Here is a 10,484-nt window from a genome sequence, read left to right as displayed (position 1 = left end):
CCGTACCTGGAAGGTGGAAGGGCAGGTGAGGGCGGCAGGCCGCGTCCTGCCAGGAGTGACACTGTATCCCACCCGGAGAGGACCACTTCCCAGCCAGCCGCCTGCTGGAAACCCCCTTCCGGCCTCCTCATGGCCCTTCGGGGTGGTGGGAAAAAACCCTCAACATCTAAAGTGCTTTTCTCCAAAGGAAGAGAGGCTTGAATCACCGAGCCAGGAACACACGGGGCTTCCTGGAAACTCACTAGTTGCAGATGGGCTGGTATGAGGCCTCCCCGACCCTCGACAGGTGGCAGGGGTTCACCACACTCCCACCCCCAGAACCTCCACTCCACGCCCCTTTGCCCAGCCTGCCCTGGCCCTGCCTGGCCTCCTCCGGGGCCACACGCCACCCAGCTCAGCCTGGATTCCCTCCAGAACAGCAGCACGTGCCCAGCTGAACACGCTGTGCTTCACACAGACCTGAACTGTCAGTGCCTTGACTCGACTAACCTTACAAATTTATTTATAAGGGAGACTTGACCGCTGGAAACAGCAAACCATTACCACTTTGCTGCATTTATTTCGCAGGGCTGCCGTGTCAACTTACCACCGACTGGGTGACTTAAAACAACAGGAGTTTATCCTCTCACAGTTCTGGAGGCCAGAGGTCCAAGATCAAGGGGTCAGGCGGGTTGGTTCCCGCTGGAGGCTCTGCGGGGGCGTCCCTGCCCTGCCTCTCTCCTGGCCCCCGGTGCAGCCGGCCATCCTCGGCCTCCCTCTGCTCATAGGAGCATCACTCCAGTCTCTGCATCTGTCTTCACACAGCCTTCTTCCCTCTGTGCCTCTGTGTCAAATCTCCTTTCTCTTTTAAGGACACCAGTCCCTGGATTTGGGACCCACTCTGATCCAAGATGATCTCATCTCGAAACCCTCAACTTCATTACATCTGCAAAGACCCTATTTCCCAATCAGGTCACATTCCCAGGTACTAAGAGTTAGGGTGTGGACGTATCTTTGGAGAGAGGGGTCACCATTCAACCCAGTCTACTTGCCAGAAGTGAGAAATACCAGAAAAGTAAATACAACAAAAACAAATCCTGGTAATTAAATTTTAACCACGTCCCATTACCTGCCATGGGCTCCGGGGCCAAGGCCCACCTTCCCTCTGTTCAAAAGGGAGACAAGCTGGTGTTAGAGACCTGTTAGCAAGCAGACAAGACTTTCTCTTTGATGGAATCAGAAGGGCTGACCGAAGGGAAGCAGACAGTTCATTCTGGGACTCAGTTATTCACGTCTGTATCCCTGCATCCCTTAAAATCATCTCAGGACCGCCAGATTGGAGGTGCTGCTCTGGTGCACACAGATCACCACTCACGGGGTGGTGCCAACTCTGGGGTGGTTTTTTGTTTGTTTGTTTGTTTGTTTTCAGTCTTCCTTCTCCAGTAGACTCACCGGCAGGCAAGGATTGTGTCTTATTTGACTCAGTCTCCCCGCGGCTGAGTCTAGGGCCTGGCATGCTTTGGGTTGGGCGCTCCGTGAATGTGTTGAGTGGATAGAAGAATGGGTGGGTGGAGGATGGATGGCCATTCTCAACCACAGTCCCAAGTCCCCAAAGCCAGAATTCCATCCACGTGTCTGTGCCCATGACCCTGACCTTCAGCTCCACCCTGTATGACTTCACTCTGGTGTCTTTCAGGACTTCCCAAGGTCAGCCAGAGACCTTTGAAAGCATCTGCCAGGGTCAAGGTGACAAAGACAGGAGAATTTGAGGGCCACCATCAAAAATTCTGTGTCCCCCAACCCTCCCCAGGTATCTGAGCTGAGACAGCTACTACCCATATCTCCACATCCACTGAAACCCCATACAGGACCAGGTAGGCTTCTGAGCCGGCAGACCAGGTTCAAGTCCCTGCATTGTTACTCCCCAGCCAGGTGGCCTTGAGCACGTGGTTAAACCGGGGCCCTCCCTGGTGGGACCTTGGTCATGTAGATGAAGCGGGGACAGGTCAGCTGAGCACTCGGTGCCCAGCCTAGAGCAGCATCCCTCCCTGGCAGCCCAGCTGGAATCAGGAAGGGGCATCAGAAAATAAATAACACTCAGGCCCCTCTCAGATACCTAGATCCAGCGTCGCTGGGCTGGGGCTGAGCCATGGAAATCCTGTGAGGCCCCTGGGTGGTGGTGATTCTGGAGGGCAGCCCAGGTGAGAATCAGCCCCGGTCACTCCCCCGCCCCTCGCCGCAGTCATGCCCTGGAAGACCCGGGCTCTGGGCCAGGACAGGCCCTCTGCACCCGCCCCTCTTCCTCTGGCACCACCCCGACCTCTGGGCCCCCAGCTGCAGCTTGCTTGTCGCCTTCCAGAGGCTGTTCTAAAGTCGGTCCCCTGCCTTCTTCTGTCGGCACCCACTTGTGTCCTTCCTGTTTCTGTTTGTTTGATGCAGCCAAAGTCTCATTTTGGGAGCCCAGAGAGCAGAGTTGAGGACGTGCTGCGGCTGGTGTGCTGGGGGAGGATCCCAGGAAGCGGGGAGGGACCAGGGAGACTTAGATGGAAAGGGAGAGGAAACCTGGGGCGGGGCCTCACCTGTCTGCCCGCCACCCTGTCCCCTGATTGCTGAATGAGCTAGTCCCTATGTAGCTGGTCTAGCCCAGCAAGTAAACCGAGGTCCCCCTCTGGGGGTCTCCCCACTGCTGCCCCTGTGTCCGCTCCCCAAGAAGGCAGCTAAGATATCCAAGCTGCTGCCCTTGGGGGACCCAGGGCCTCTCCTTTCTGTTATCCTGCCTCTCTCCTGGCATTAACCAAAGTCACTGACAGCGAAAAAAAATAAAGAACACAGGCCACAGGAATGTTCTCTGACCAGGGTGCTGTGCAGAGGGGCCATTTTCAGCCTGAGGCGGACGCCCAGCTTCCCGGCCAGGGAACCGGCAGACGGCCTCATGTGCCTCTACCTTCCTGCTTCTAGAACGTTCGAGAGGAGCTATGAACCCGCTGCAGCCTGTTCTGGGACAGAGTGGGTGTCAGAGGAGGCAGCTCTTCCTGCAGCTTTTATTTTATTATTGTTATTATTATATTATTATTATTAATTGAGGCAAATTCCCATCACATAAAATTAACCATCCTAATGTGAACTGAGTAGATTTGTTCACAGTGTCGTGCAACGACCACCTCTGTTTAGTTCCAGAATGTTTTGACCCCCCACAAAAGGAAAGGAAATCCCAGACCCCCTGAAGCATCGCTCCCCGTTTCCCCTCCGCCACCTATCCCTCTGTGTCTGTGGCTCCGTCCGTTGATCCTGGAGATGGAGTCCTGCCATATGTGACCTCCTGTAACTGGCTCATCTTGCTCAGCACGAAGTTGGCCAGGTTTGTCCTGTGGCAGGCATATCCGCATCTCACTTGTGAGGCTGGATAATTCTCCGCTATGTGGATGGACCGCGCTTCGTCTGCCAGCTCAGCCGCTGGCGGATACCAGGTTGTGTGCTGCCGTGACTGTGAGCGGGGATGGGTTCTCCTCCAGCTTTTGAAGTCCAGTTTGATTGAGCAAGCACTCGACCGAGAGCCACCCAAGTGCACTCCTGGGCTCCGTGCTGGGGACACGGAGGTGACCTGGCACAGTTGCTGCACTCGGGGAGACTGGGTCCACCGCAGACAGATGGGCAGGCAGATGTTATGTCCCAGCTCTCCCACTTCTCAGGCCTCAGTTTCCTCACCTGGAAAGTGGGTCTTTTGAGAGTAGGTCAGCCCCCTTGTGTCCCCAGTTCCCTCTCCCCACGCACTCCACAGGTGAGGGTAGGAACCACCTCCTTGGTTTGTTCAATCTGCGTATCTGTGCCAAGACCCCCATTCTACTGTGGCTTCTGTGCCGAGCTAGGCTCAGCATAGTTAGATGATGATGGTAAGGTGGACAGAAAAGCAGGAGGGCGTCCTGATGTGAGCCTGTGCCCAGGGGACCTGCCTGAGTGGCTACTCTAGGCCACCGAGGCTGCTCTAGGAACTTCAGCCTTGGTGCTGAGAGCAGTAGATGCAGTGGAGGATTTAAAGCCCAGACGTGATGTGATCGGACATGTGTCTCAAGAGATCGCTGGGCCTGCAGAGAAGGATGGTCAGGAGTGGCCCATTGCAGTAGGGAGGGGTCACTGGGGAAGTGGGTGGCCTGTGACATATTTAGGTTGTAAGACCTACAGGTCTGTTGGACTGGCCACGAGGGAGAGAGCTCAGTGTCCCCCTGAACAGCCATCCCCTCCTCTCTCCACTCCTTTCTTCTTTGATGTATTTGAGGTTTCTCTATTACTCTGTTGCTTCCACTGATAGCTAAATGGTTGCATAGGTCCCAGGGACAGTTTGGCAAAGTATAGAAAAATAGTATTTTCCACATTCCCGCCATGAAGGGACAACCCCTGTCAGCACACTGGCAGATTTCCTTCCAGTCTTTTTCTATGCATCTTAGCAACTGAAATAATACAGTGGGTGTGATTTCATGTCCTGCTTTTGACACTCGGCCCCTGGTCTCAGCTTTGTCTGTGTTCATGGAATCTCCGTTTCCAAACAGTGAAAAGTGCCGCGGTGAGGGTGAGTCCCTCAGGTTCCCCGTTGCCCGGGAGGTGGACCTTAAAGTTACTTCCACTTTCATTATTTTAAATGACCCTGCAGTGAACACCTCGATACACAAATCTTTGTCCAAAAGAGGTTTGGAGCCTAGGTCGTAGAATCATAAATCACTTTAAGGCTTCAGGCTGGTTTTCTGAAAAGGTGGGACCATCGACCCTCCCACCAGCAATATGCCGTTTCACTGCCACATCCTCAGCCTGAGTGTTGCCAGTTTTTAAACCCTCTCCACTTTTACAGCCCAGGTCAGAGCTCACCTCCTCTGCAAAGCCTCTTGGGATGTCCCGTCTGCATCCTCCACTTTCCTGTGCCAGTCGCTCCCCTCCCTCTACTTGCTCCAAGTCCATCCCATGGACTTTGACTCTGGTCTGGTGCTCCCAGGCATCGGGCGCACGAGCGCTCCACCCCTACCCAGCTTCCCGGCCGCAATCAGCCAGCACATTTTGAGCTTCTATAAGATGCCAGAAAGCTTCCCCAACAACCTATGAGGTTGCCATTATGCGCTTTTACAGAGAAGCAACTGAGACCCAGCCCAGAGAGGCCAAGTGACTTACCCAAAGTCACACAGCTGTGAGGTGATATGGCTGGGGCTAAAATAGCAACATCTCCCACTTAACGGACACTTCCTACAGGCCAAGCCCAGCTAAGCGATTTACATGTCTGGTGTCAGTTCATCCTCCCAACAACCCTCCTGTGCTGGTACAACGATTATCGCCATTTTACAGATAAGGAACACAAGACCCGAGGTCGCCCAGCTCAGAAGTGGCAGAGCCTCGAGCCACAGTCTGTGAGGCTCCCAGTCATGCCCTTCGCCTCCCAGAGAGCAAGGCCAGGGGCCCCCACCCAGCGCACGCCCAGCAGAGCAGGCCCCTCACCGGCTCCAGCGAATTCGCAGGAACTGCTGGGAACATGCCCTATCTCAAGGTCTTCTGTCGAACCTGCTTATCTCCTGCACTTTATTGACTCAGCTTTCCTGCCAATCTGCCTGGGCAGGAACAACCCTTCTTGGACCACTGCTGCCAAATACCTGGGAAACTGCACCCTCTGCCTGGCCTTGGTGGTATCTGACAAAGAGAAGAGGTGACTCAAAGCCCCACCGCCCTCCAGCCCCTCCTTGGGCAGGGAGGAAAGATTCTGCCTCCCTCATCATTTGAACATCTATTCAACTAACACTGATTGAGCACCTTCCAGGTACCGGGCCCTGGGAGGCAGCAGTGAACAAGTCACACAAGATTCCATGACCCCTGGAGCAGACCTCAGGGAGGGGGAGGCAGGCAATAAAGCAAATAAAGACATAAATTCCGTAGTGACTAGAAAGTGCTGAGTGCAGGAGAAAATACAGTCAGAGCTGAGGAAGGGGGCTCAGGCCGGCCAGTGAGGAGAAGAAGGGGCTGCAACTTAAATAGGAGGGTCAGGAAATGTGCTGAGGAAAGACAGGTAAGCAAAGATTAAAGGAGGCGGGGGGGGGGGGGCATCTGGGATAGGCAAGGGAATGGCCAGTGCAAAGGCCCTGGGGCACATTGGAGGAACTATAAGCGCTGGTGTGGCTGGGAGGGGCTGGGGAGAGTGAGAGCTGAGATGAGTAGAGAGATGATAAGATAGACTGTGGGTCCTGGGAGGCCACGGGGGGACTTCGACTTTTCTCTGAGGGGGATGGTGAGCCCTGGGAGGACTGTGAGGAGAGGAGGACCATGCCATGACCTGAGTTTTAACAAGGTCACCCAGACTGCTGCGTGGAGAATATTCGGGATCAGGGTAAGAGTGGAGGCAGTTTGGAAGCCGTTGCCAAAAATTCAATTCACCCATCTGACAGGGCCCTGTAGCTTTGCCCCAAGGGCGCCAACATGCATGTATACACATGCATGCATATAAACATGCACACGTACACACATGCACTTGCATACACACACGCAGAGACCCTGGGGCCAGACAGACCCAGGCTCTACCCCTGGCTCCACAACCAAGTTTCCTTGTGACCAAAAGCAAGTGATTTCCCATCTATGAGCCTCAGTTTCCTCTCCTGGTAAATGGAAGTTCAGATACCTTCTTCCCAAAGCGCCCAGTGGGCAAACTTTGCAATTTGCCAAGAGGAAGGGTGGCGAGCGGCTGGCCCCCAGTGGCACCCGCACAATGACCTTTCTCCTTGAGGTGCCATGGGATGGTGGACCAGGTACCCTGGTCTCTGTCTCTAGGGAGTGGGAGCTTCTGGGCAGGATGGTCCCAGGCTGGGTAGGGGGCTACAGGGACTACCTCTGCCCTCAGGGAGCACCCAGCCCCATAATCAACCTACCACGGGGTCCAGCCAAGGGTCTAGGACCCTCCAGATTCACACATCCTCCTTGGATGCTTCTAAGCTGTGAGAAGCTAATGATGAGAAATGCATGTGGGACGCACGTTCTGAAGGTTGAGCCTACGCTTCCCTGCCCTGAGTTATTCCACAAATGTGTATCGTCATTGTCATCATCTTTGTTTTCAGCAGCATCATCTTCATCCTCATCTTCCTCTTCATCACCATCATCACCTTCACCCTCAGCATCATCTTCATTATCATCTTTATCCTTGTCATCATCTTCTTCGTCCTAACCCTCATCCTCATCACCAGTATCTTCATCCTTAGCCTTTACAAAGCACCACCTCTGCATCAGGCCCTGTGCTAAGCATATTGTGCTGCTCCATCTCATTTAATCCTCTCAGTAACGTTGTGGGGCGGGTGCTAGCATCTCCCCATTTTCCAGATGAGGAAAAGGACACAGACAGTTTATAAGACTTGCCCAAGGTCACAGATCTGGGAGACAGGGACTGATTCCCACCCTGACAGGCCTGCTCCGGGGCCCTGACCTTGACCCCAGCCCAGCAGGGAAGCCCATCATGGGCCCCCGTGGCGGGCTTTGCACTCAGGTCCTGCCCCTGCTGGGACCACTGTGCCTCGTCTGCATCTGCACAGAGGTACACTCACATCCGCTCTGCCTCTCCCACAGCGGTTTCCTTTCCCCTGGGTCAGCGAGGGTCAGAGGGGACAACTGAGGGGGGAGAGGCAGACTCGCTGCAGCAGTAAGTGTAGGATTCGAACACGGTCCTCTTCCCACACTTCATCTCTGTGGCGGAGCTGGTGAGAGGGGACAGCCTGTGAGTCTGGGGACAGTGTTACCATCCCCAGAACACGGCCCCCTCCACTCCAGCCTCTAGAGACCCTCTAAAATCACCCCACCTGCCTCAAAGTCCCTCAGTGGCTCTCGACATCCTCACTGGGTCCCCCAGGTGAGAGAGATGCCTTGAGGGGATCTCAAATAACCTCAGATCACAGGAGAGAGTGATTCCCACTTGTTTATTCCCTTCCGGTCCATCAGGTGGAGGCAAAGAGAAAACCCCCATTGGGTGCTTGTCTGTCTTTAACAGCCATTTGAACACTTGCCAGTTTCCTCTTTTTGCAAAAGAAAAAAGCCTCCTCCCCCACTCCTCCCTCCTCCAGTCTTCAGCAGGCAACCTCTGGAGCCAGAATGGTTTTATTTTCATCGCACTCACTTACAGTTACCTGCTACTCATGAGAAACCGGACTGGTGTTCCGCAGGTAGCAATATTGTGAAATGTCCTTTTCAATTAAAATTAGCTTTTCAGAGGGTTGGGTTTAAAATAAATTTGTTAACCTTAATGAGCTATCACCTCCAGCCTGTTCAAATGGCCATCATCAAAAAGACAAGAGAGAGCAAGTCTTGGCGAGGACATGGAAAAAAGGGAATCCTCGTGCACTGATGGTCGGGATGTGAACTGGTGCAGCCACTGTGGACAGCAGTACGGAGGTTCCTCAAAAAACGGAAAATAGAACTACCATATGATCCAGCAATTCCAATCCTGGTTATGTATCCAAAGGAAATGAAATCACTACGGCAGAGAGAGATCCGCACCTCCATTGTCCCTGCAGCATCATTCACAACAGTCAAGACACGGAAGCGACCTCAGTGTCTGTCAATGGATGAATGAATAAACAAGGTGTGTATACATACACAATAGAATGTTATTCAGCCATTTAAAAAAAGAAAGAAAGAAATCCTGCCACAACATGAGACAACGTGGATGGACCTTGAGGGCATTCTGCTAAATAAAGTATGTCAGAGAAAGACAAACACCAGGCTGCCTCATTTATATGTGGAGTCTAAACAAATAAACTCATAGAAACAGAGATCAGATTTGTGGTTACCAGGTAAAGAAAGGGAGGCCAGCTCTGGCTCAGCCCTGGAGGGTGGGGGTGGGGCTGCGAAAACCCAGAGACGGCGGGGGATGAGGCTGGGGTCTCAGAGGAACAGTGTGGGCGTGCCCACGGCTTCAAGACACACACGAGTCGCGAGTCGCGGGCCTGAGAGGGGCCCGCCCTGGCACCCCCAGCCTGTGAAGGGCCTGCAGAAAAGCCAGAAGTTCCTGTGCGCCTGGGTCCTGAGGACTCTGGAATCCAGCTGGAGGCTCGAGGGTCTGTGTGTCCACCTAAGGCCAGGTGTCAGGGTGGCCTGGATACGCAGACAGCAAGCGGCCCAACACAGACAGGGTGAGGTCTCACTCAGCCACCATCCAGCTTCAGAGCCCAGGCTCCCACCTCCTGACTCAGCAACTTGTCACCGGCAAAACCAGGACCATCAGTGCTCCGCCCGTGTGGCCCCAGCCCAGAGCGGCTCCGAAACAGAGCCCTTGGCGCAGCCTGGGGGTGGCCGCGATGGGCAGGGCCCGGCCCACTTCTTTGAAGGAAACCTCCAGGCAGCCTGTTCCTAGAAGGGAGGGCCTCACCCAGTCTTTACCTGCCAGCACCGATGCCCATGGCCAGGTGGGTACTGCCCCATCTGTGCTTCTGGAGGAGGGAGGGATGGAGTGGTCGGGGCGCCTCAGGCAGGGCTCCCGGGTGTGCACCCTCCTGTTGGTGCCCAGGAGATGGGAGTAGCAGGAGGCATCAACTCCAAGCCCCCCGCTCCCCCCGCAATCTGGCCAGTTTCTTTCTGCCCCTCAGTTTCCTCATCTGATTCATGGACACAGTAATAACTTCCTTCCTGGGCTTGTGCCAATCAAATGAAGTCATGTGCGGGGCTGGCAGGGCTGTGTCAGGGAGCCCGGACTTCATAATGTGTCCGTGGGAAGCCCCAGTGGAGTTTTCAGGGGATAAAATAAAATAAATGGAATGAATTTTAAAATATATATTGATCAGCTCAGAGGAAAGAAAACCAGATCCCAGGGGCTGGCAATAAAGAGGGAATTCAAGATTGAGTGAATGTGACCTAAGGTGGGCGATGGACTTCCTGCCCACCGGGGGCCAGAGGATGTGACCATGGAAAGGAGCATGGCGGTGGGCAGGGACAGAGAATCAGCAAGCAGGGCCCCCCCCATGAAAGGGGGCTGTACTCTGCCCACCCCCCACCCTGGGATGCAGCTGCCCATGAGCTCACAGTGAACCTGAGAAACCACCAGAGAAATCCCACCTCACAGACAGAGACTCACCTGGGTGGTCCCTCCCCGCAGAGCGGTCTGCAGCTCTGCCACCCGCTGTTTGATGTCAGCACCACCACCAAACCCCCTCCTTGTCTACCGAGCTTCTCACCAACGCCTCGTGGGAGTGTGGGGTTCGTGTTGAGGAATTCAGGGAGGGCTGAGTTTCTCGCCTGTGTCCACAAGGTGAGGACAGAGGGAGCCTTGTGCAGCAGGGGGATGAGGGGACACTGAAGTCTCTGGAAGTCCTCCGAGAACTGGCGGCAGGCACAGGCCTCCCTCAGGGGGCAGAATGCAGGTTTGGGGATCTTGGGTAGCCTCAAGGGATAGTGGCCATCAGGAGACAAACATCCAAGAGCTGAGCGTGAAGATGCCTGTGATGGGTGCAGGGACCTAGGGGTCCCTCCCCTCACGCTTCACAGTCTGGGAGCGAGACTGGGAG

The sequence above is a fragment of the Vicugna pacos genome, chromosome 18 (genome assembly GCF_048564905.1).
Source record: "Vicugna pacos chromosome 18, VicPac4, whole genome shotgun sequence".
Lineage (NCBI taxonomy): Eukaryota > Metazoa > Chordata > Mammalia > Artiodactyla > Camelidae > Vicugna > Vicugna pacos.
This window is presented reverse-complemented; position numbering follows the sequence as displayed.